General features: G+C 41.9%; 1 protein-coding gene and 1 long non-coding RNA gene across 3 annotated transcripts in view; one reads left to right on the top strand and one right to left on the bottom strand.

Moving 5' to 3' along the window:
* Positions 1-21338, top strand: part of LOC136838197 (uncharacterized) — a 35706-nt gene extending 14368 nt beyond the window's left edge. The window contains exons 3-4 of one of the 2 annotated variants that reach the window (XR_010852891.1): positions 17720-17855; positions 21162-21338. This is a non-coding gene — a long non-coding RNA (uncharacterized lncRNA). Of the gene's footprint in view, positions 1-17719; positions 18322-21161 lie in introns of those variants that run through there. The other variant, XR_010852890.1, reaches the window with a different exon arrangement.
* Positions 1-26195, bottom strand: part of LOC136838168 (uncharacterized) — an 864161-nt gene that overhangs the window by 612845 nt on the left and 225121 nt on the right. The gene's annotated exons all lie outside the window — the stretch shown is intronic.

Raw genomic sequence — 26195 nt, 5'->3', positions numbered from 1 at the left:
GTAGCGAAGACTCAGAGGACTTCGTAGGTAATGACCCAGACAAGGTGCTACTATGTCCCGTTAGAGTGCTGCGCCACTATCTGAAGAAGACTCACCATCTCCTGCCTGAGTGTCAACGACTCTTCGTTAGCGCTGGCTCATCCAAGAAAGAAATGTCCAAGAACACGATTTCTTTGTGGCTTCATGAGACGATCAGGAGAGCGTACTCTGCCGCTGGTGAAGACGACACTGATACCTTCTGCCAGAGAGCTCACGAAGTCAGGGGCATTGGTCCATCCCTTGCACTCCAGAAGAATCTGTCAGTTCCTCAGGTACTGAAAGCAGGAGTGTGGTCTTGTCAGACCACTTTCACCTCTTTCTACCTTCAGGACATTGCCCACAAGTCCTTGGGAACTTTTTCCTTGGGACTTGTGGTGGCTACTCAACAAGTTGTGTGGCTTGCCCGGCTCCTGTAACAGGACAGGGTTGCATCTCGCCTGAGATGTTCGGTTGTGGATCAAAGAATGAATGTGGGAGTGACTGGCCTCTCCTTCTCTTCCCTCTCACCCACAATGCTTGTATTTACCTTATTGTCCCCGACTTTTAGGTTCATCCTAGCCTACTCTCATACGAGGTTATGATTCCTCCTTCACTTGAGGGGCCCAGAAGTCTGACAATTGATCCCACGGTTCTTCTATCCCAATCGATTGATCAGAGGCAGGCTTCCCTGTCTTGCCCTACTGACCAGGAAGAGAGTGCCAGGTGTGGTGAACTCAAGTCAGTTCACAGAGACTCACCCAGATTCCTCCCTCCAACCAGTGAGTCTTCCTAATGTAAAGGACCAAAAGTTTGTATATCATGTCGGAACAACTCACAGTTTTTTAAGGTAAATTGTATTTTTCTTAACTATAAAAACCTGATGTCTTTTACATTACATTTATATACCATCTCATGCCACCCCTCAATCTGACATCTGAGCCGAAAGGCAATTTGGAATGTTTACGTTCAGGCGGGCGGGATTCCTACCTAGTGGACTGTAGTTAACTGCCTAACTGCCTTGTTTGAAAGTTGAATGGCCATTTCCAGCTTTGCTGAAAGTAACTCCTAATGTAAAGGACCTCAGGTTTGTATAGTAAGGAAAAAAACAATTTACTTTTAAAAATTGTGATTTTATTGTGTTATTTGAATTCTCTGTGAATTGGAATTTGGTGGAGGCCTTCTTGCTGTTCCGTCTTCTGCTTTGTCCGTTTATGCTATTTCTATGCCACTGCTTCTCATTTCTTGTCCAGACCATCAAGACTTTTTAGATCACAGTCTGTTTTTCACCCTCTGTGCATCATGTATCTCCTTCACTACTTCATCCTTGAATTGATTCTCTTGTGCACCTTCCATGAATCTTAGGTTCTCAGACCTCTATTAAATAGCCTTCATTTTCTTTGAAAGGACCCATCTCTCCAATGCAGAAAGGAGACCTAAAGGATGTGATTTTTCAAATACCCATCCACCAGTCCTCTCGCAACTACCTCCGCTTTACCCTTGGGGAGACAATGTTCCAATTCAAGGCACTTTGTTTTGGGCTCTCAACCGCTCCCCAGGTGTTCACCTGAGTGTTCAACCTTGCCTCAGCTTTGGCCCATTCACAAGGGATACGTCTTCTGAGGTATCTCGACGAGTGGCTAGTTCTGGCAAGCTCTTGGTTACAGTTGCTCCAGGACAGAGACTGATGTCTTGAATATTGTCAGTACCCGGGGGTAGAAGTCTGGTCTCACACCCAAGCAGAGGGTAAAGTATCTGGGCATGCTGATAGATACAGCAGCAGTGAGAGTCTTCACCTCAGACTCGTGTGTCAGAGAAGCAGTGCAGTTTTTCCTGTCTCGACCGGAACAACCAGCTCAGCAGTGGCAAGTCATTCTTGATCACCTGTCGTCCTTGGAGAAGCTGGTCCCTCATGGGTGGCTTCACCTTCGTAGAGGCAGACAAGCTCAGTTGCCAGGTTTTTGCTTGCATTTGCAAACTGGAATGGCTGTTAACTTTCAAACAAGTTTGTTAACTACCAACATTAGGGGGGAAGCCCCACCCACTCATCGGTCTACATTCCACTTTGCTTCGGCTGCCATCATGTGAGGACGTCTGCTGCGCTTTTCTGCCCGACTGCTGCTCGACTTTCTTTTTGTTTTTGTTATGTATGAGTGTGTGTATTTGTTTACCTTATATGTATAATGCAAACCCCTACTAGCAACAGCGTGGGGGGAGGAAACCTTTGGGTTTTAGGCGTTGTCCTGGTAAAAAAAAAAACTTTGTAATCGTTTCCTCTCCTCTCCTTGTTAGGGATAAACCTTCATACTTTGTGTGCATTCTGCAGGAAGCATGGTTACAATCAATAGGCTGTGAAGTGAGTGTCGTTTCTGGCCTTTCAAAGAGTGGGTGAAGTTTGCCTGGTAGGAGAAAAGAGAGAAGTAGGTTTCTCCAGTGTCATCAGGATGCAATACTCTGCCGATGACACCAAGGATTCACTCTGATTCCTTCTTGCCCCCAGGAAACTTCCATCTGCTGTTGCTACTCCTAAGGGAGTGGTTTTCTCCTTTAATGTCTCTTACTACTTTGTATGTAGAGAGCCAACATAGGGGAACAGTTGACTGGTTTAACTTCTCCAGGGCTGTCTCCATTTGTCTGAAGAAGAATTATTCTCCTCAGGGTAAAGAGAGATTCCCTCCCTTAACCCAACTTGTTTTTCAGGTGTTGTGGAGCCCGAGGGGCTTAGGGCATCCCTAGGCTTCAAGGCATCCCTAAGCCTCAACATTCAGCTCCCAGTGGAGCTGAGCGTTGAAGGTTTGATCTACCACTTACAGGCCTCCAAAGACCTTCCAGTACTGCTACCACCGTAACTGTGACTACAGTACCTACAGTACTGCAGTCTACAGTTGCAGTGTTCACCGGTGGAGGGCCAACACTATGTCAGGGGTTCCTTTGGTCATACCTCTGGTAGTGTGTCCCTTGACATCATCTTCCTTTTGTGACGTCCATCTCCACACCCTGCTGTCCAAAGGCCTGCAATGACTGGCAGGAGAAGTCGAAGAGGCATCAAGAATCATCATTGTGGTTTTCCTCTTCATCTTCATGGTGTGCTGTGACCTCCTCCCCTGCTTTCAAAGTGGTACCAACAGTACAAGCAGAAGAAGAAGGCTGCCTCTCCCAGGTGTAATTAGTCCTGTAGGGGTTCTGATGGATAGCCTTCTTCCATGGGGAAGGCTAAGGGATCTCTTGTTAGCTGTACTTACAGGACTGCAATTCTACTGCCTATAGCTTGGGATCAACCACTCCCTCCGGGCCCAGGAGAGACAGTGTAAGAGGTACAGGCGCTCACTCACCCCCTGCCCTGGAACAGTGCAAGGGTCCCGAATGGTGATGCCAGCCTGATTGCCTGGGAAAGGCAAGAGGAGGTTCCCCACCAAGTTTTCTTCTACTGTAGAGGCCCGGCCACGCTCACGTGAATGGGACCGCTCTCCCCCTGTATGTCCATTGTCACTGTAGGTTGACGACTGCCCATGACCTTACCCACCTACTGGGGCTTCGGCCTCTGGCAGGTCCTGTAAGAGTGCTAGGGATCTCTCACCTGTTCCCTCCACCTCCTCGGTTTTTTCCAGGATCTGGGAACATTCACTCTCCCATCCCGTCCCGACCAAGGAAGCATACACTCTGGGTTTGGTCCTCGGACTGGACCAGTTGTATCCTCAAGTGGTAGAGATATCACCAGGGGACTGGTGAGTGTCCCTCTCCTGCAGAGTGAGTAACCCAGGAAGACTGTGACCTGGAAGGGCTTGAGGGCCCTATGCCCCAGGACTTGGACACCCCCGAGTTGCAGAGGAATTATTCGGACATCGTCCGTTCGATACAGCAGTTTAACAATCTCTAGGAAGAGACCATGGTTTACCCCATGGACTTTTTGTCAGCCATCGAATATTTTTGGGGACCCCAAAAGGAAACCAAACTGTCGATGGTTGTGACTTGCTAAAGGGGTCTTTGACCAGGTGATTTCTCTTGTGTCTTGGCAGGACAATTCACTTACATCTTGCTGCTCATGCAAGATACTTCCTCAGCCTCTCGCTTGCCAGGGGAGATGCTACAATACCTTGGTAAGGTCTTTGCTGACTACACATATTGACCCAGACCTGGTTCGGATGTGCCCGGGTCTGCTGCTGGACTGCCTCCGTGCAGAAGGAGTTACCTTTTCACAGCAGGAGGCAGTAGCAGTGGAATCGACTGCTATCACAGCATTCCAGATGGTCTCCAGGATAGACTTCTGGTCCTTTGTGGTAGCCAAGATAGCATCTTCCTTTTTTGGGTTCTTGTAATTCCGAGGAGGAAGCCACATTCAGGAGGCTGATGTTGTCTGTAGGTACAGCCATTCCTACCTAGCCCACCAGACAATGTGGGCAAACCTGCCGCTCAAGAGTAGAGACACTGTCTTAACTCAGGTCACCAGGTTTGTTGGTTCTGAGTCAGCATTGGCAGTCAGGAACGGACTAGCACTGGGATCTGCTTCCCTCTTCACAAGAGAAGTGGATGCCACAGTGGACAGGCTAAGGATTGAAAATAATGACCTGCTTGTTCACCAGGCAGTGGCCAAGACCTCCAGGTCTTCACGTGACACTGCAGCCAACCTTTCTGGTCAGGCTGGCTCTTGCTTTTTGCATCCTAGGAAGTCCCAGACTTCCAAGGGTCCACACAAGCACACTCAGTCTTCTTCTATCCCTGCTAGGAAGGGTTCACAGCAGCGTTCCGTTCATCTCCCCACCCAGCCTGAGAAAGGGGGCAAGGGTAAGAAGAAGGGGAAGGACTCTGGTAAGACATTCCTTCCCCACGTGCTCCCATTGATGAGGGGGTGCTTGCCGAGCCATTGGGCAACATGGCAGTGATACGGAGCAGAAACCTTCGCATTCTCCTCCGCCCCTCACCAACATTCCAGTCCACTGACAAACCTCACCTTATGGAAGATGTGAAGGCGATGCTGAAGAAGGTGCTGTAGAAGTCGGGACAGATCGGTCTTTGGGGCGTTTTACAGCTGTTTTTTTCTCACAGAGAAGACGATCAGTGTGGAGACCTGTCATAGACCATCTTCCCCTGAACCGATTCATTCACCAGACTCAATTCAAGATGGAAGCGGTACAATCACTACTACATCCCATCGGAGAGTTCAACTTCATGGTTTCATTGGACTTTTGAATAACTCTCCTCCAGTTGCTTTGGTATGGAGACGGACTTCTCGAATTTTGTTGTGACCTGACAATCCCATTCAATTTTGAGAAGTCTGATCTCACACCCAAGCAGAGCGTAAGTATCTGGGCATGCTGCAACTAAAGTCTACCCTTCAGACTCGAGTGATATCCAGACCTAGTATCTCTACCATCTGGTAGGAGCTATTCTGCAGCAGGTAGCGGACTTCCTCATCCTGCCTTGCCAAGAGAGGCTTCTCTCTGTCTCAGCTTGTCGAGATATAGAAGACAGTTGAACATCCCATATGTTCAGCTGCCCTCCCCAAGTCCTTCTCTTTAAGGACATCGATCCCCTTTCCTCATGAGAGATCTACATGCTGATGAGAAGCTTTGAACAGTCTTGACCTCCCTTATGAGAGTCTTCGGACAGGAATCTGACCCTCAAGACTGTGTTCCTGGTTGTACTCCTTCCTTTGCTTTGCATGACCGGGAAGAGAGGGCATGGACAAGAGAGTTGGCGAGCCACATGGCCTTCAGTGCTACCACTCGAGTCTCTTTCAGTCCCCTCCCTAAAGGACCTGGTTGGTAGTGATTGTGATGAAATAAAACTGTGTCCAGTTAGAGTGCTGCAGTACTATCTTAAGAGAACTCAACATCTTAAACCTTAGTTTCGACGACTTTTTGTTAGTAATGGCCCAACTAAGAAAAAATTGTTCAAAAATTAGATATCTTTCTGGCTTCATGAGACAGTCAAGCAAATGTACTCTACGTCTGATGAAGTGGACAGGAGTACATTCTGAGCAGACCTCACTAAGGACAGGAGTGTGGTCACGAAAAACCATATTCACATCTTTCTACCTTTGGGACCTTGCCCATGGGTCCATGGACACTTTTTCCTTGGGTCACTTGGTGGTTGCTGAACAAGTTGTGTAGCTCACCCAGCTCCCCTAGAAGGACAGGTAGCATCTCACCTAAGGTGTTCGGTTGCAAAGAGAGAGAGTGAGTGAATGACTGGCCTTCTCCCTTTCTCTTTTTATACCCTTCCTTGCCTGTAGTTTAGAAGGACGGTTGGCAAACTGTTGTGCTGGACAGGCATGCAATGCATGTGAGCTACATAACTGAGTACTGTACCCTGTCTATAATCTGTAAGTCTGTAGATTAATAGATGCAAGCCCTTCCCCTCTCTCTAGCAAGGGGAGAGAGGGGCTGACAATAAAACAAAACCCGTTGGTTTATTAGCCTTGTATTGTCTCTGAAACTTAGGGTTCATCCAAGCCCTTTTTGAATCAATGACGCTATACATGCTTGGTGATGGCATGTTAGTGAGCGAATTCCCTTACTCACTCTTCTTAACCACCAGTTAACCCATTTCCAACTTGCTCTGAAAGATACTCCTTCATAAAAAGCTCTGGTTTGTATGACTCTGATAAAAATGTGTCACATTTGAGGAAATGTAGCAGCACATTTAACCTTCCAAGACTGTCATCAGTGTTGCTGGTCTTAACAGCTACTCATGTATTGTGTCTGCAGTAACAATCAGTGAAACTAATTTGAAAACTTTCATCCCTCTTGAAATTACTACTCAATTCACCTTTACTATTTTTTCTTCTTATTGTCTAAGGCATCTGTGGATACTATGGTGTTATGTATAACTGGATCACATATAATTAAGCATTTGCTGTACAGTGCTCTCCCATTTTTACATGGGGATAGGTTTCAGAACCTACTGCGGAAATGAAAAATTCCCTCTAGAAATGCTTGTAACTGCCAAATACTGTACCTTATACTATAGAGGGATGAATAAATTTGTTTGTATTTAGCATTTCCCAACATTTTGTGAGAGAGAGAGAGAGAGAGAGAGAGAGAGAGAGAGAGAGAGAGTGTAATTGTCGGTAGTGAGTGCTTCGGTTGTTGGAAGAGGGATGAGGTCGTTAGTTTGTGTGTGGAATATGTGAAGTATTTTTCGGTTTTGGACTGAATCTTTAGTCAGAGCTAGTGCCGGTCAGTGGTTCTTGTGTGGGACAGTTTTGTCGTATGCTTTTCCGGGAGTTGTTGGTTTTCTTGTTGGTGTGCTGTTTATTTTGTGTGTGTTCTGTTTCTTTTTTTTGTATTTCCTTGTTGTGTTTGTGGTTGTTTGCGGTTGTGGTTGTTACGGCAGCCTTTATCCATCTCCAGCAACCGAAGATCAGGGTGAGTGTTGTTTGTTGTTTTGTTTGTGGGTTTGAATTCCGCCACAATACCCCTTAAACGAAAATGCTTATAACTGCATATTTTAACATTTCACTGCTTAATGTGATAGTTCAAACAAAAATATGCTATACCTTAAATTATCATAATAAAACAATTTAATATAATTTCAAACAAAAAATACACCTCAAACTATCATCCCAAAACACCCAAAGTAACCTTACATTACAGTACTCTCTACTACTGTTACTCTTAAGTAGGCTATATACACCCCTAAAACATTATAACTGCCTATTTTAACAGCTCATCGCCAAAGGTGACAGTTCAAACAAAAATATACCTCAAACTATCATCCCAGAACACCCTAATATCATTTCCAAGTCATGTTGCAAAATTAAGTACCAGCATACAACTGTTACTCTCAAGTATCCCCTGACATTCAGAGACACAAGTTTTCTTTGACCTACATAACTTTGCTCATCGTTCTGTGCATACTGTAATGCTGGGCGTACATTTTACATATTGAATATTGATATTTTCCTTTGTTGTAAGATGATTTTGAAATTATATTTACTGTACAGGTATGTATTTTAGCATAATACTGTACTACTGTATAGAGCATATCTAAAATACATGGGTAGTTCAGAGTGATGGGATATGTACCTCCAGATGGAATGCTAGGTTTGTTACGTCGTGTTAGTATTTTTGTGATTACGTACAAATACGCTTATGATAGAAAAATTATTTACTTCAGTAAGTTCTTGGTTTACGTTATTTGTGGTTAGTCCTCACCATCTCCCATACACTTATTAAGAAATCCTTGTTCTCTCTCTCTCTCTCTCTCTCTCTCTCTCTCTCTCTCTCTCTCTCTCTCTCTCTCAATATACATACATTTTAATGAAAAATTACAGTAATTAGTGAATACACAATGCTGATCTAAGAACAAAGTGAACTAATGATAATTTTAGAGATATGCCTCAAAGAAAAATCTGCAAATGAAGTTTCCCCCCCCCAGACAAGTGAATGTTGTGTTCCACAAAAATCTGCAACAAAATGAAATGCGTAAAAATGGGGGGTCGCTGTATACTGTACCCTTCCTGCTGTTGCCCCACAAAATTCTTATGCTGGTGTCTTGCATTTTCTATTCCTGGCCTTTGATTTGTTAATAAGGATATGTTTATAAGTAATACTGTAATTTTTAAACATCTAACTTACCTGGTAGTTATATATATAGCTTAAGTCCCTGACGTCACGGCAGAATTTCAAAAAACTCGCAGCAATCGCCGATCGGTAGTCAGGTGATCCACCTGTGCGCCCTCTACCCAGGTACCTGGAGCCATTCCAACTATTCCTCATTTCTTCCCTGCCGCCTTGCCGGTAACATCGTTGGAATTTCGCTCGTAGCCCGTGTTTTTCGCAGCTTATTTTGGTGAAGTACACTTTGGCTTTGGCTTTCGCTCGTTTTTGGATCTCTCTTTGGAATTTTCTTATAACATGTCTGACTCTTCATCGAGTGTGAGAATGTGTGTGAGGGGATGTAAGACCCGGCTTGCTAAAGCCTCCTTGGATCCCCACTCAGTATGTGTGAAGTGTAGGGGTAAAAGTTGTGAGTTGGACGATAGGTGTGATGAATGTTTGGGTCTATCTGAACGGGAATGGATTGATTATAGTCGGTATGTGAGAAAGCTTGAAAGGGACCGGCTCAGAAGAGCCAAGAGTACTATGTCTCGCTCTTCTAGGGATAGCCAGGGAATAGTTAATTCTTTGCCACTTGCTAACTACCCTATTGATCCTTCTCCCGTAGTGGTAGTTTCTGAACCCCCTACTGAAACAGATAAAGACCCAACACTTAAAGATATGATGGCGGCCATTCAGGCCCTGGGCCAACAGGTAAAATCCCTCGCAGAAGACAGGGATAATATGTGGTCGACAATGAGAGATCTAAAAAGTACAAGTGTTAGTGCCGTTGTTAGTGCAAGTGCAGTGGAGGGTGCGACCGCTCGGACCTGTCGTGCTCCTAGCCCTAGACCTCTTCCAAGCTCCCCAACCCCTGGTAGGCGGGGATACCCGCCTGCCCGGGTGTAAACATTCCAGTTTGCCTTTCGGCCCAGGTACAGATTGAGGGGTGGCATGAGGTGGGCATAAAGTGTAAAGGACCTAGGGTTTGTATAGTTAGGAAAAATACAATTTACTTTTAAAAATTGTTATTTTCAGCAGATTTTGGCCACAGGGGTCTCTTGTTCCATCCCTTCGGATATGCGCAACCCCTTGCTTCCGCTTCATGCGGTTGTCCCGATAGCATCAGGTATTTCACAGGGTTTTCCCGTCGATTCCAGTTCGGGTTTGCGCTCCGCGGTTTTGGCAGAGCGTGCAATACCTTCTTTGAGCGGTCCGCGGCTTTCATCGCCTGCATTTTCCGTGGCGGTAACTCAGGCTAGCTTCTACCTCTTTCATTCTCTCTCCTTCATCTTCTTCCATCCCTCTACAGCGGTTTCGTTTGCGCATCCTCCCCCAAGATTTAACAATGTTGGTTTGGCTACTCTCACTCGTCTTCCCCTTGGTAATAATGGGGAATCGGCTCCGGGGTTTTATCGGTTTTGCCTTCTCTTCCCGACGGGTCCAACAATACGGATTCAGCTCCGGGTACCCGATTAGGTGCGGGTGCGCAGCATTCTGGTTAGGCTGGTCCGATTGCGGACGCTTAATCGCTGTGCGGGGCTTCGTCCAGTGCCGCCTCCTTTGTCGGTCTTAGACCGTTCGGACATTGCGGATTAGGATTCTTATCCGTAGGTATCATGTATTAACGTAATTGGCATTGCTTTTGCTTTCTTTAATCAGCCTTGTTACTGCTTTTTGTTACATTTTGTTATATGTATAATTAGCGTAAGGAAATTTAGTTTGTAAGGTTTCAGTTTATTTTTGTTTATCCGTCAAGTTCAGAGTGAAGTGCAGTTTAAACCTCCTCCCCACTCGTTTAAAGTTTATAAGTGCTTTATTAACGCTTGTTTCTTTTGTTTATTTTGCTGAACGGCGAGTGACTGGAGATGGAGTGTTGACGTTCGGTGCGAGCGTGTCTTTCTAGAGAACAGTTCGGGCTCGCTTTTCTCCCCGTTTGGATGTGCAGCTGGCAAATCTTTATTTTATCGCTCTTCAAAGGATCTGTCGCCGTCAGTGTTGGAGGCGCAGGGGCATTTCTGCCATCTGCGGTGACTTTCCCCTTACAGTGTGTTCTTTCCCGCGGGCTCTGTTATCGGCGCTGGATCCCGACAGAGTGGACGTGGGAGGGGGTCATCGCTGTGTTCCTCTGCGACGTCCTTTTGAGCTGCAGCTGTGGGGGCATTGAGACCCGTGAAGGTGCAAGTAGGGCGGCTGCTACCAGGTAGGGAAATTCCCTTATGTTTGTGGTTGGGAGCACGACGGACTCCTCCTCCATAGTATTTGGTGACCTGTGTAGCCGTACGCCCCTCTGAAAGCTGAGTTAGAGATCACGGCTCCCCTGTATTTCAGCCCTCAGTAAGGCGAGGCTGTTCATCCTGAATCATTCGTGGATCCATTCATCCCTTATCTAGTGTGAGAAGCTCGTCCAATTTATTTTGATATATTTTCGTATAGCGAGTCTTCCTAGACTGTTGGCTTTCTTTATTGCCTTTTATTTATTATGATTATTATCATTAACTCTGCCAGTGTGTGTACCTTCGTGGCTTTGCAGCGATTTTGAACTATTGGCTAGGATAATCTTAGAACTTTAAGGCACTTTAGTATCTATATGTTTATATATATCTCTTGAATTGTATATGTATAGTGTTACAATTTTGAGAACATTGGATATTAGGTATTATCTTTGTGTATATTGTGTATTGCTGTTATTGATAATTTTAAGTTAGTTTTATAAACCTAGGTAGGAGATATTTCTCTCTGTTGCTCTTGACCTTCCTTCCTAACTTATTCAGTATTAGGTATTGGTATTGGGCCCATTTTTGTTAATTTACTCAGTATATTTCTCAATGTTTCTGTTTAGGGTTTAGTTTTAGCTGTTAGGTAATCCCACGGGATTTATTTAAGGACTTGTATTTGTCCTCAGTAGTAACAAGGCTGACATAATTTATTGCTTAGTTTGTTAATAAATATTGTTGAGTTTTCCTGTGTGTTTTCGTCTCCGCTGACTGAGTATTACTGGATATTATTCTTACCATCACTGCCCTCTCTCCTTTTGTGCAAAAGAACTTGCACTGCGGCCTAACAAAGGTCGTAACAGTAGGTGCAGGAGATTCTGGCGGACTTAGAATGTCCTCTTGCCAGCAGTACGATTACAGACACGGGCTTGAGTATGTTACTTCATCTTACCCTCAAGCAAGAGCTCCGGACCTCCCGATTTTGAGGTTTTTATGACACTAAACCAGCTCCTGCCTCTTTTTCGTGTTGGCTGGTTTGGTTCGATCGGGTTAGCCAGGCTTTGGAAGAAGGGGATGTTCGCTTAGCATCGGTAGTTGTTTCTAATAGACAGCACTCTTCTCTTCTCTCTCCGAGTAGGACAATTTACGCAGTTCGAGGTAATCCTTCGGCAGTTGTCAGGTTGCCCCTCAACGAATCGGTTGAGGCATTCCTGTTTGTCTCCAGCGTCGTTTCAGCTTGTAGGGACTTCTCTTAGCGAAGCAGGTGCTTGGGGGTATGTGTTGCGCAATCAGACTGAGGCTCTTGCGCATTTTTTCTGGATGCGTTTCAAGTTATTATAATGCGGGTTCTAAAGAGTGACGGTTATGTCCCTTCGGATCCGTGGCTGTTGGCAGCCTGATAAATTTATCTCGAGGGGTTTGGCTCACCAGGCGAAAGCTTTGGCTTCGTCTACGATGTTTGGAGCAGGAAAGTCGAAATTTCTATCTTGGTCATCTTCCCCCTCAGTATCCGGACGTTCATAAGAGGGATTGCTTAGAACACCATTAGCCTTAGCTAATTCTTGTTCAAAGATGATGACGTAGCCAGTATGACGAACATGGTTTCTTCTGACTCATGTCTCCGATGTCGGCAATTATGCATCGTCGAGGATATAGTGTTGAAGTATCTAAACGATCTAGAGTGTTGAAGTATCTAGACGATCGTTTAACTGGCCTCCTCTCCAGAGGAGCTAGTAAGAGCGAGGGAATTCTATGGAATTCTTAACATATTCAGGTAAGCAGATTCTCTCTCTTCCTCTGAGGGTTTTCACAACCCTAGAGATTCTAGAGTCCAATCGGTCCTTCACAGATAGAAGGGTTCCTGTCCAACAGGGAACGGCCATTACCAGCTTGGAGAAGCTTCTTAGGGAGAATGTCTCTCTCTCTCTCTCTCTCTCTCTCTCTCTCTCTCTCTCTCTCTCTCTCTCTCTTTTAATTCCAGGGTCTCATGTCCGAATGCGCTCTCTCTTCAGGTATGTCTCAGGAATCGCTGGGACTTCCACAACAAGAACGCTGTTATAGTCGGGAGCGATTCTTGCCTGTTGGATCGTTTATGGTAGTCAGAAATGCATCTGACAGGGGAAAGGTCTATCGACTCCCCTCTTCCTGACGTTCATCTGTACACAGATGCCTCAGATCAAGGTTGGGAATCAACCTTGGAGGAATCCAGGCCTCGGAACGAGAGTAGTCAATAAATCTTCGGGAAAATCAATGCTGTAAAGGAAGCCCTCAGTTGTTCTCAGTCTTAGTGCACTACAGAGTAGTGGCTATGTTTAGCGACAGCGTAATTGCCGTGTCGTATCTGAAGAACTCGGAGGGGAACAGGCTCACAGAACTCAATACTATACTATAGCACATAGTCCTGAGAGGGTGCGAAGAATGAAAGTGTCTCTTCTTCCCCAATTTATATCGGGAGTCTCAAAGTACGGGCAGATTCGCTAGGTCGCTCTCGTTCAGGTATTGGGGGGGAGAGTGGACTTTGACTCTGGAAGTAATAGTCAGGTTCTCCGGAAGTGACCAGCAACTGTCGACTTATTCGCGACATGATTAAACCATCGTCTTCTGGATTATTTCTCTAATAGTATCCCCATTTCAATAGTCACCAAGGTGACTTTACAAGTTGGAATCACTTGCAAGTGTACGCCTTTCTTCCATCCGGTCTCATTAATCAAGTAATAGGGGAATCACGGGAGAGTGTCAAGACGACCTGGACTCTAATAGCTCGCCATAACCCGCTTGGTTTCCGGAACTCCTAGAGCTCCTTACGGAAGTTCCGTTGTCCCTACCAATGCGAAACTACTCAGACGACCGCATTCTTTCTATTATTTTCCAAACCCTCGCATGGTGGACCTAGTTGCAAGGCAACTGTAGAGAGAGCCACGAAATAGTCCGGACTCCCTAAAACTGTGCCTAAATAGTTTTCTTTTAGATTAAGTCAACCCGTAAGCCTTACCAGGTTCAGCTAGAAATGGTATAGAAGTTAGTGTCGTAAGGAAGGTCATTCCATCTCTTGACCTTCCATAGCCAAATAGCGGATTTTCCTTTATTCCTCCGGAAAATCAAGTCTTTCATATTCGGCCATTGCTGACTACCGCTCAACGATTAGCGGTATATTTAGTTTTCACATTCCTGAAGTTTCAGGTAGTAGGATAATCGTTGATTAAGTTCTTGTAAGATTGAACGTCCTGTTTTTGCCGACTCGGGCGCCCTTATTGGGACTCATTGGAAGTATTTCAATATTTATCTTGCTTTCCCCTGCCTTTTAACCTATTGAAACTATAACGTTAAGACACTGAGAAGTTGCCTTTTCTTACGGCTTTAGCTTCAGCTAAAGGCTTGGGTTAGCTTCAGGCAGTTTCTAGGTTGGGTTCCTGTGCGAGAATGATACATATTTGTCTGTCTTCCGGAATTTGCGGCGACGAAAGAGTCTGAGGTTAAAACTGCAAGTGTTCATTACTGGTGATCCAGCGGAGATACCTTTATGTCCGGGGGGAGCATTAAAGTCTGTTTATCAAGGGTTGCGAAACTCCTTCCACTCCCGCACACACTTGTGTCTCCTCGAATCCTTCCCGTCCACTGTCAGAGGATGTGATTAGTTACTTCGGAGGGCTTCTCAGGGTTGTTCTTCGTCGCCTTCAGCTCTATATTTTCCCGACCGCACAGTATTCGGAGTATGTCCAATTCATCTTCCTTTTCCCAGGAATTATTTACTGCCGTCTATTCTGGAAGCAGCTGCTTGAAAGTCCGTCTCAGTGTTTACTCATTTTACTTAGTGATGTTCAATCCGCCTCACAGCGTTTAGCGGCGAAGTCTATTATGTAGGGTGCGTTCATTTAGCTGAGGGGGTATTAATGTGGAGGTTCGGAGGGTTATTCTCTTAAGGGGGGGTTTACACGGTCAAACGGTTCGTCGAACGCGGTTCGCAGACCTGTGTTTGAAGTGATGTCCGAACGTGTGAATGGGGTATTTGGTTGTAGAACACATTGTCGAACGGATTGAAGAAAGTCTGTTCGAGCCTGACTTTGTGGGCGGGGCTTCATTGTCCACAAACCGTTTGAATGTGAGAACGCGCGTCAAACATCAAACTTCAGTTTATAGTTGTAGTAGTAACAACAGTAGCAACACCAATGACTCTGAGATCATGAGATGTCGCACTATTTTGCACGTGTAGTGGCGAAGTCTATTATCTAAGGTGCGTTCATTTAGCTGAGGTGGTATTCGCTTAGTGCGGAGGGTTATTCTCTTAGGCCGAGTTAGCGGCGAAGTCTATTATCTAGGGGCGTTTACTTAGCTGATGCGGTATTCGCATAGTGAATAGATTCTTAGGCTAACCAGATAGAGGAATTCCTTTTAGTCTTTAGAATTCTTAGGCAACAGTGATAATATAATCACATGAACTTAGGTTTAGTACGTTTTAAGTATCTTAGTCTTTGATAGTTTCCCTACGAGAGTCCAAGGGGGTACTCTAGTAGGCTAGGCTATTTCGTCAGCACCGAGATACTTCTTCGCTCGTCGATCGTCGGAGCTTATCCGAAGGATCAGCGGCTCGGCACACTGCTTTATTTCCCTCCATACATGAGAGGCTATGAATAGCCACATGGGAGGTCACCATACTCCTCCATACATGAGAGGTTCTGAAGAACCACATGGGGGGTCGACGGACTGAGACAGTACGGACCTGACGGGCGATCAAAGTACTTTCCATCATGTCTCATCACCAAAAGCAGCGATTGATAAGGTGAGTGTTTAACTAGATAGGTATCCTAGCCGAGAGTACTGACCTGACTCGATCAAAGTACTCTCCAACATGTCTCTTCACCGAAACCATTGATTGATATGGTGGGTGTTTGGCTAAGTGGATATCTTATGCAGAGCAGATTGGTGAGGTACCACCTCTGCAGTTGTCAAAGGGGCGTGCACTAGTTTTGATCCCTCCTCCTCTAAATGTTGTTAGTCGGGCTAATTCAGGTGTTCAGGAAGTGTATTGCAATATGAAGTTTTCATAATAAAACTAATATTGTAATACTTACCTGAGCACCTGAATGATTCCCACCCTCCTTCCCCACATCAATTTTGACCTTGAATAAAGCAATTGACGAAAATGGGGCGTGTCGGCTCACACCTGTGTCAATGTTGCCAATCGTTTGTTACGGTAGCTCAAGTGACAAGATTTTACCTGCAGCATTGGTAACGCTGGCTGTTAAAATTTCCACTATATTGGGATGGGTAGTTGAGAGTTGTTTGGGCTAGTGGGATTAAGGGCTAATTCAGGTGTTCAAGTAAGTATTACAATATTAGTTTTATTATGAAAACTTCATTTATGGGACTTTTAGAAGTATCTGAAAGCTGATGATATTTGGCACTAGTAGGTAGTCTGTAGTAAAACGTGCTGGTAGAACTTTTGGGTAAGAATTCTGTGGAAAACTAAATACAGACTAAAATGTTAAATAATGTCAGTGGAAAAGGCAGCAATGTTAGATATTTTTGGTCCAGGAAGGATTACACTTGCACCCTCAAGAAAAACTTTGTCAGGTTTTGTAGACAAGAATGTGGTCTACAAAACTAAGAGTTTGTAGTTCTGTGTGGTGCCCAGGATTCAGAATATTCTTTGTATAATTTGTATAGGAATTCAATTCATATTCAGATGTGACATACTAATTACTGTAGAGGGTTTTACTTTTATGTAGATGTGAGGATTCTTTGTACTGTGTGGTGAAACCTCGGCAGTGGCTAAATTCCTCTTTTGGAATTTAATGTTGATTGAACTAGTTTCATGGCATATTATTATAATCAGAGTTAAATCTGAATTCATTGAATGGAACGGTTCATTTTATATGGAAATCCGTGCTAGTTTTAGTGTGATGAAATTGGCATATGATATGATTTTTATTTTAATTTACTCTGTTTTTCAATTCTGGTAATGTCCCTGTAGGGGGTAGCGCCATCTGTGCACCTAACATGGCGCACTGTAGGCATTACTAATGGTTGTTTGCAATATTCCTTTGACCCCTACCCACACCCACTTTTCAGCCTTTTACTTCACCTCCATTCCCACCCCGTCTTCCACCGTACTGTACAGCCACTCCAACTCCCTCTTTAGAAAGCCCCGTGTTTGGCTTCCTCGCCAAATTTATGTAAAATCAGTCACACCAACATAGAGCATTTTTTTTTTTTTTTTGGAGAATATAGACAGGTTTACTCTGATCAGTGTGTGTTTATTTCTTGAATATCCAAACGAAAGTAGAGAAGACAGAATTAGGACCCACAAGTAACGATGGTACTTAGTATAGATCACAAGTCTTATAGTTCTTTGAGTTTCTAAGAGATTGCTGCCAAGATTAATGTCGTTATTGGGAGAATGAAATTTGTCCATGCAAGAGTGTACAACAGCAGTTTGATGCTTGGTGTAGTCTTCAAGGAATGTAAAATGATTGCACAGGATATCTGTTCTTGATAAGAATAGCCATTTCGTACTGGAAGTTTGTGAAGGGAAGGCTTCTTGATCTTGAAACAAACTTGAAAAAACCACTTGCCTGTTTGTGTAGGACACTTTTAAGTGTCACTTCAGAGAATCAAAATGTAAGTGAATCATTAGGGATACTTATAATCTAAATAGGACAGTTTAAGTTGTAAAGTACAAAAGTATTTCTGTACATCTATGAGTAAAATTCCTTCCCAGATTTAAAGGAAAATGAAAAAAGATAGAGAAGGGGTTTCGAGGGATAGGGAGAAAGGCAAATAATTACAAAACATGGTAAGCCCAAAGAGTCTAACTAGAGTAGCTGACTATAGGAAACTAACAGTACAAGGCAATAGGTTTGCATTTTTTTATATACTTCTGAATATTAGACCCTCACTCTTGTTAAGAGAATAACAAATATAATTAGAGAATTTTTTAATTTTCCCTAGGGCTCACGTCTCTCCTGGAAATTGCTGACAGCTCCCACATTGAGAACCACTGATCTAGGGGGTCCCAGAAGGGCAGGCGGCTTCATGAAACAGTTAACGGATAAGAAACTTATCACCCACAAACACACACAACATGGTAAAGCTGAAGACTTCTAATTTATGATCCAAGTGTACAAACTTTCTTACGCATGTAATTCTCCATGTACAACAATTACTAAATTACTGTTCTATATGACCATACGCCTAATAGAAACAAAATCCCACACAATGAGGTCAATTATTCTCCAGACAACTTGATAACAACCATACAAAGACCGAGTAAATACAAAATACTGTATATACTAAAAAAAAGGCCATTTCCGATTTGCCATGGGAGTGAAGGAGGCTAGAATGTTTTACAGGTTGAGGGTGAGACAATAAAAAGCTACATACTGCCTCTCTCTTGTCATGTGAGGCCTTACATTTTAACTGGAGTTAAATGAAAATATGAATATACTTATTTGCAGGTTTGCATCTCAAGCTAAAGAAAAACTAATGTGAAAAACATGCCATGTGACCTCAAAAGGTTTTAGGTCAAGTACATCAGCTGTTCAAGACTGCCATCTGGTAAATAGCTGCAAAAATCAACCTTGGTACAAAATTAAATTTATCTCTATACTACAATAATGAATCCCAATTTTACATCAAATACAATATTCATAATTAGTGACAAAACATGCGGGATATATGACAATATCTAGCATTTACAGAACACAGGTTCATTCAATATTAAATTATGTTTGTAAAGCGATAAAAAACTGATTTATAAAACTGATTACAATTAATATATCTAATTTCAACAAGAATTGAGTATAAAGTTAAGTAGACCACCCTCTTCAACTTATACCCTTAACAGAATTAAATCAATGGTTTCATTGTTTAGTATTACTAATAAGACTATATATAGCTGAACCAAACCACTGAGTTGACATTAACTCTCACTATATCAGACCTCACTTAATATGTTGCAACTCCTTCAAAATATAATAACTGGCTTAATAGAAAATGAAGATTTCACATTGTTTCTGATACTTTACACATACTGTTGGATTGAAAGTTGGAGAACCACTAAAGATACATTTGATTTTGAGAGTTGAATGCAGGACACAACTTAATTCGGCAATTGAAACTTTTTAAGAGAGTGCAAAATTTACCATAAATCCTTTCCATTCTGATAAGATGTGAAATTTTAAACAGAATAGGCTAGTTGCCAAATAGCCATGGAATGAATTTCGCATTTGTAGTGAAAATGAAAGTAGAAAGGGCCCACTGGTGTAAATATCTCTACGTTTTGGAACCCTGATTTCAAGCCTTTTCTGGGCAATGTCAAAATCATTTCTAGTTAATGCATAATTCTACATAAAAGCTTTTATGCATACACATCATTATGTTCAACTCCACAGCAAGCAACATTAGAAGAAGTCTCTGCAGTTGTTCCTAGTCTGGAGAGTTTTTAGAGGAAACTGTGTCCACTTGATTACGGTTGAAAAACTTCAGCCTTGAAAATAAAACCATCTTGAGACATTTTTGTCCAGCTGGTTCTTCATGGATGGGGATCTGTAATACAAAAAGAGGCTTTCAAAATGTTCAACACCTTCCTTTTGTGCATTTAAATCTCAAAGTTGAAGTTTAATTAAGCACAGATTTCACTTTAATACTATTCTTCACACTAGGCAACCATTCACATGGAAATAAAAAGGCCATTCACTTCATCACGCAAACTTGCAAAGTAAGAGAGCAATTTTGATTCAGTTTAGGACCCAAATCAATAAAGAGACAAATGTACACAAAAATAACAACTCTTAATTTGTTAATTTATTTTTTCTTTTTCTATAAGTGATCCATTCTTTTTGTATTTCCCTTCATCTTCTATTACTTCTTTCTACTGAACACCATAATATTCTTTGGAAGCCTGAATTTCAAGTCAATGACACCTGTCGGCCTGTTCCATGTGAATATGGTTCACCTCTTGTATAATAATAATAATAATAATAATAATAATAATAATAATAATAATAATAATAATAATAATAATAATAATAATAATAATAATAATAATAATGAAGGATATAGCAATGGTACACAACTCTTAATAAAGCAACGTCTCCAACCAACAAGAATGAAAACCATTCAGCAATTTTACAGAAACGTGAACAGAAGGAAGTGCTGGCCAATGCACCATATCAGCTCCTCAACAGAAACAGGACTCTGATACTTTGCGAGCAAGTAAATACAAGGCTGATGGCACAGCAGAAATTCAGTTATCAAACTCTCCCATACCAAATCTCTCATCGTGAAAATGTGGCAAATATACTGCGCACTATCTCAAAAAAGTTTTCAAGAATTGAGTTTGTCCCTCAAAAAAACATCAACACAAATTTAAGGAAAGTGACAGACAAATCTTTTTATTGCCATATTTGTATGAAAAGTGGCAAACGAATGTAGCATGAATTGATACTAATTCAGATACCTTTCAAGAAAAACCTCAGAAAATGAAACTTGTAACTATTACTGCTTGTTTTTGGACACTGCACAACCACAAAAGCTTGTAGGTGCTATAACCCATAATTACACTATATAAGCTTAAAATAAATCCTGCTTTTTCAGCTATCTACATCTAAGGTGCCAAGGTTGTGCAATGGTCCAATTGTTTTTTTAATGTGTTTTAGAGGGGGTTGGTCTTTAACTGAAAATCCAGTTTAAAAATGTACTAAAGACAATTTCATGTAATTACTGAAATACATTCAAAACCTTAAAGATTACTTGCATGATTGTGCCCCCTCTCCCCGGGTTATCTAAAAACACCTAACTCCAGTTACTTAGTGATCACAAAGCCTATACTTGGAAAGATTGGAGGCTATCAGCTTTTGAACCACGGCTTCCCTGTCTTGTCATCAAGTAGTCTGGCTTAGAATAGCATATTCAAACAAATTATCTCTTACTTCTTACTTATTTGATTCAATAACTACGGTTTTATTTATTTACTGTGTTTCGTTAACAATTTTATCTAAAATATTTTGTGTAAAGCAGTTGTTTGAAATACTATCCTACTTTGCATTCTGGGATCTACTTTCTCATCAGGTTCATTATTCCATAAACCATGACATTTAAAATAGCGGGTTTTTATGATGTTAAATGATCACTAACTGAAATGGTTATATCTGATTTGGTTAGAGAAACTGCATACTGCACATTCTCTTTTGGAGACAGCTCAACTACTCTGGATCAAACTGCAGCATTTTAACAGGCTAAATATATTGCTTTTGGTCTCATTGAGGCTGGACATTTAGACCACAAAACATTGCACAAAAAGACGTATTGCTTGAATTACTGCCCTAAAGTTAAAATGATACCTGCCAAACTGCCTTTTATATGTGATTCAGCTTACTTTTGATTTTTCTAGAAATGATAAAAGTGGGGGAATCCATGTGATGTTATAACTAACTAGAGAACATTGAAAACACAACTGTGTTTAATGAAGAAAGCTGACCTCAATCATAAGTTGCTAACAGAAAGCCTGTTCCTAGGCGTCCACCCATCTTGCCACAGTCGAGTTGTACACCAATGACAAGTAAGAGGTCCTCTGCAAATAGTAAACAGAATGTCATAAACTGCCATAACTTGTATAATAATACTATGCCCTGATGTAAAATGTCTCTTAGTAATTACTCATGATCAATTTTTTTTATACTTTCAGCCCAAGGGTTTTGAATGACCAACTGTCACTTGACATGCCACAGAAAGACATGCTTGCAAACCAGAGAATGAACCGATACAAATAACAGATACATTCTGTCAACTTTGGCAAAAATAAAAAAAAAAAAAAAAAAGGTCAAGAGCAGTGGTATGGTGATTTCAAACCTTTTTCTAGGACAGGCCTGAGAATAAATGCTGACAACCAAAAGCAAACGGAAGGTAGGTTACGATTCCAAAGTTCCAGGAACAGACAGTTGTGAAGCTATGTAACCCTGGTCTAGGCTATAGAGTGTACGTTTTTTGATTCAGACCTACTCTTGCAATACTCTTAAATCATTTACAGTGCTTTGTTTATACTGTTTCCCAGTGTTTGAAGAATCTTATAACCCTCGGGGATATTGGGGAATTCCAAAACTCCTTTGCAGCGAATAAAACACAGACCACTTACCATACTGATATTAAAAATTTTCTTTATGACACACGGTAAATTGATTTTCCACGATCCAGGGCTGTTTACGGTGTCACTCTGAAGCTGACAACTTGCAAAAATGGAAAATAACCAAAATGAAAACTGAAAACAAGAAATTAAACTGGCGAATGTTTTCTAAGAATGAAGCCACTTGATGCCACTGAAATATCAGTGGTCGGGAATATAATGACACCTTCTGATGTCATCTGAACCTCAGTGGGTGACGGATCAAAGACCGTGGTGCTGCACTTCTTCTTTCACAAGACATTGTACTGCTGCTGCATACTTCTTCACATTTGATACTCATTGGAAATTTCCAAGCTGGAATGTTTCCAGTCTCCCCAAATTTCATAACTCTGTAAGACTGACCTTGGAAACTGGAAAGCTGACACTCATTCTGATAAGTGATGAGAAAGGCTGTGCATCAGTTAGAAAAAGTCTATGTAAAAAACAGTGGTGAAAGGTCTGATATATCAGGAAAAGGGGCTTGGATAAAGATCTTGACTAGCTAGTAATTCAGGCTTAAACTTCTGAAGGCAAAAAAAAAAAAAGGAAGTTACTTCAAGTGTAACCCCATAAAAAATTGGCAGAAAAAACACTAATGACGAGGACTGCTCCAAGCTATGACAATCTTTGACAAAATTTCAGGATGGCAATACGTCTTCATAACTACTGCTGTACATTTAACTCAAAAACAGACACAAAACATCCTAACCTAATTCAGGAAGCTTCAAGATGACTCCAGTGCTGGAATGGATTATAAAATCTAGGCCACAGGCCAAGCGCCAGGACCTGAGGTCATTCAGCGTTGAAAGGGAGATTGAGAGTAAAAAGTTTTTACGTGTGTAGCAGGAGGAAAACCTTTAAGCAGTTGCACAATGAAACAACTGTTAGGAGATGGTGGAGAGTAAGAAGGAAGAGAGCACATGAACAGACGTACACTAAAAGGCACAAAAGGGGATCCAGCTAGGGGTTGAAGGGACACTGCAAAGTAACTCAAGTAATGCCTACAATGCACTGTGTGAGGCGCACTGACAGCTGTACCACCCTACATGGGTTGATTTCAGTGTGAAGCATATCAAAATGACACCCTCAAAGTCCTATCTGAAAATAATGCACCCTTTTAGAAAATAACACCAAAAAGTTGGCTGCATTTTGCCCTCAGCTAAACAAAGCAAAAGCAGCGTGCACAAGAACACACAGCCGCCATCATTTCAGAAGTCAATCTGCCCTAGCCTTGGTAGTGCTGATTCAGTGGCTGCTTAGTCCTGCCAGAATAAACTTTACATCATATGTGACTGCTGAAACACACCAATGCATTGTGGTAGGTTCCTGGAAAGGCAGTGGTTTTTGTGGAGGAATGTGGTGTTCTTTTTGTTTGATTGTGTTTTCATGTGTTCAAACAGTATTCTTTTGTTGTTTTTGTGCTTTAGAATAGTTGGTTGTTGCAAAAGTTTTTTTTTCTGTTTTAGGCGTGACTGAATGAAGGACAACCTGTACAGAGGCCCTTGTGTGTTTAGTTCTGCCCGCATAAAAGAGGTCGTACATGACGCCATCCAACTCATACAGCGGGTCACTTATCTGAACTTGAACATGACATTAAACTGGCACTGATTTACTGCCTAACTGAAACATCTTTTATAGTTTACAAATAATTTCTAGTTAAATACATGAAGATCAGAATGAATGTGATACAGCCACATACATAAGATTGTGATATTTAAAATGTTCCTTGACAGATATTGGGTGGGACAAAAACACTAATGAACTCTGGACATCAAATGAAGTTTAAAAGTTATAAGACCTAATAGGGCTTTGGTAATCAGAGTAAAGGAAATTGCACTTATTAAGAGGTAAGATTTAGGTAAGGACTGTGCTAAAGAAAACTGACAATTGATATACTATACAGTAGTTTGACTGTATTACAGTTAGATATGTTGAGAAGTTATGCCAATAAGCTTGAAAAAGTTAAAGACCTGTTGCTAGTGGTATTCAGAAATACTTCAAGGCTTTACTCTTTGAGAACAAAAGTAACAGAAGAGTGTGTTAATCTAAGGTCAGTTGTAGTGTTGAAAAGGCAAGGGGTGGTTCTATAAGCAAGTTGTCTCATAGTTTAATTCTAGAATAAGGTAGTTATCATGTGATTGTGTGTGTGTGTGTGTGTGTATGCTGATTTAATAGGAATTGATTTAGTTTTTTTGTGTACATATACTGTGAGTTTTCATGTATAAATATGACAAATTTTATAAGTAATTTGTATTTTCGTAACATACAAACCTGAGGTCTTTACACATGGGATTAACTTTCAGCAAGTTGGATTACAGATGGGATACTCAGTCATCTAGACCACCTGCACGCACGCCAGTCCAGTAGTGACGGCTCGTTCATTGTTCCTCTGCCCACTGGAAGAGGAAGGAAGGCAGGAGAAAGGGTCTGTTGCTTTATAGATTTTATTACTGATCAGAAAGACTAGTCCCCTAAAGCATCTGTTAAGTTGAGATGTCACTGCACTCCTGGTTACTTGCACAAATGTGAATGAGACCTAGATTGTGGCCCCCATTACCTAAATCGCTAACTTGATATAAGAGCATTATGGTGAATAAATTCAACAGACAGCAAATCACTAAAATATAAGACAATTTTGGGCTCCTCAACACTGTCAAGTTTTCCTTGATAATGATTAGGCTGATATGAAAGGGCACAACAAGCGCCTAAGTGATTCTTTCAAGCACTCCAGCTGTCAGGGAGTGTCTACATTCAAGGTACAGTACTTTTGAGGTTGAATTCATTATTTTGGCCTAGTCAGAGAGTACTGTGAGCATGGTAACTTTTCTCCTATCTAATTTTTAGAACACTCCTAACCTCAACTTTTGAGAAAATCTAGCCAGACAACAGTACCTTTTTGGAAAACTGCTGACAGAACCCATCTAATGTCCACCAAATAATGGGGAATCATGATGCAAAACTCTGATTTATTATGACAAACTAATGGCTACACAACTAAGTGGAAAAGTGTGACTGAAAAAAAAAATGTAAAGGATTATCATGACAGAAAGAAAACCAACACTCATGAGGAGCTACAAGTGTCTTACTCTTCATAGGCCAGAGGAAACAGGATATGACGGGGAGGGAAAGCAATGAGACAACCCTCAAGAAAGTTTTGACTGCTTTGTGAAGAATGGAAGGTTTATATCTCATGTTCTCTTACTTTACATAATGATTAATACCATTATTATTCTCTCTCTCTCTCTCTCTCTCTCTCTCTCTCTCTCTCTCTCTCTCTCTCTCTCTCTCTCTCTCTCTCTCATAAAAGCATCCTTGCCTACCTCCTCCTTTATATATCTCATGTTCTCTTACTTTACATAATGAGTAATACCCTTATTATTCTCTCTCTCTCTCTCTCTCTCTCTCTCTCTCTCTCTCTCTCTCTCTCTCTCTCATAAAAGCATCCTTGCCTACCTCCTCCTTTATATATCTCATGTTCTCTTCCTTTACATAATGATTAATACCATTATTATTCCCTCTCTCTCTCTCTCTCTCTCTCTCTCTCTCTCTCTCTCTCTCTCTCTCTCTCTCTCTCTCTCTCTCTCTCTCTCTCTTTCAATACACTCATAAAAGCATCCTTGCCTACTTCCTCCTTTATATATCTCATGTTCTCTTCCTTTACATAATGATTAATACCATTATTATTCTCTCTCTCTCTCTCTCTCTCTCTCTCTCTCTCTCTCTCTCAATACACTCATAGAAGCATCCTTGCCTACCTCCTCCTTTATATATCTAATGTTCTCTTCCTTTACATAATGATTAATACCATTATTATTCTCTCTCTCTCTCTCTCTCTCTCTCTCTCTCTCTCTCTCTCTCTCTCAATACACTCATAAAAGCATCCTTGCCTACCTCCTCCTTTATATATCTCATGCTCTCTTCCTTTACATAATGATTAATACCATTATTATTTCTCTCTCTCTCTCTCTCTCTCTCTCTCTCTCTCTCTCTCAATACACTCATAGAAGCATCCTTGCCTACCTCCTCCTTTATATATCTCATGCTCTCTTCCTTTACATAATGATTAATACCATTATTATTCTCTCTCTCTCTCTCTCTCTCTCTCTCTCTCTCTCTCTCTCTCTCTCTCTCTCTCTCTCAATACACTCATAGAAGCATCCTTGCCTACCTCCTCCTTTATATATCTCATGTTCTCTTCCTTTACATAATGATTAATACCATTATTATTCTCTCTCTCTCTCTCTCTCTCTCTCTCTCTCTCTCTCT

The sequence above is a fragment of the Macrobrachium rosenbergii genome, unplaced genomic scaffold (genome assembly GCF_040412425.1).
Source record: "Macrobrachium rosenbergii isolate ZJJX-2024 unplaced genomic scaffold, ASM4041242v1 171, whole genome shotgun sequence".
Lineage (NCBI taxonomy): Eukaryota > Metazoa > Arthropoda > Malacostraca > Decapoda > Palaemonidae > Macrobrachium > Macrobrachium rosenbergii.
This window is presented reverse-complemented; position numbering and strand designations above follow the sequence as displayed.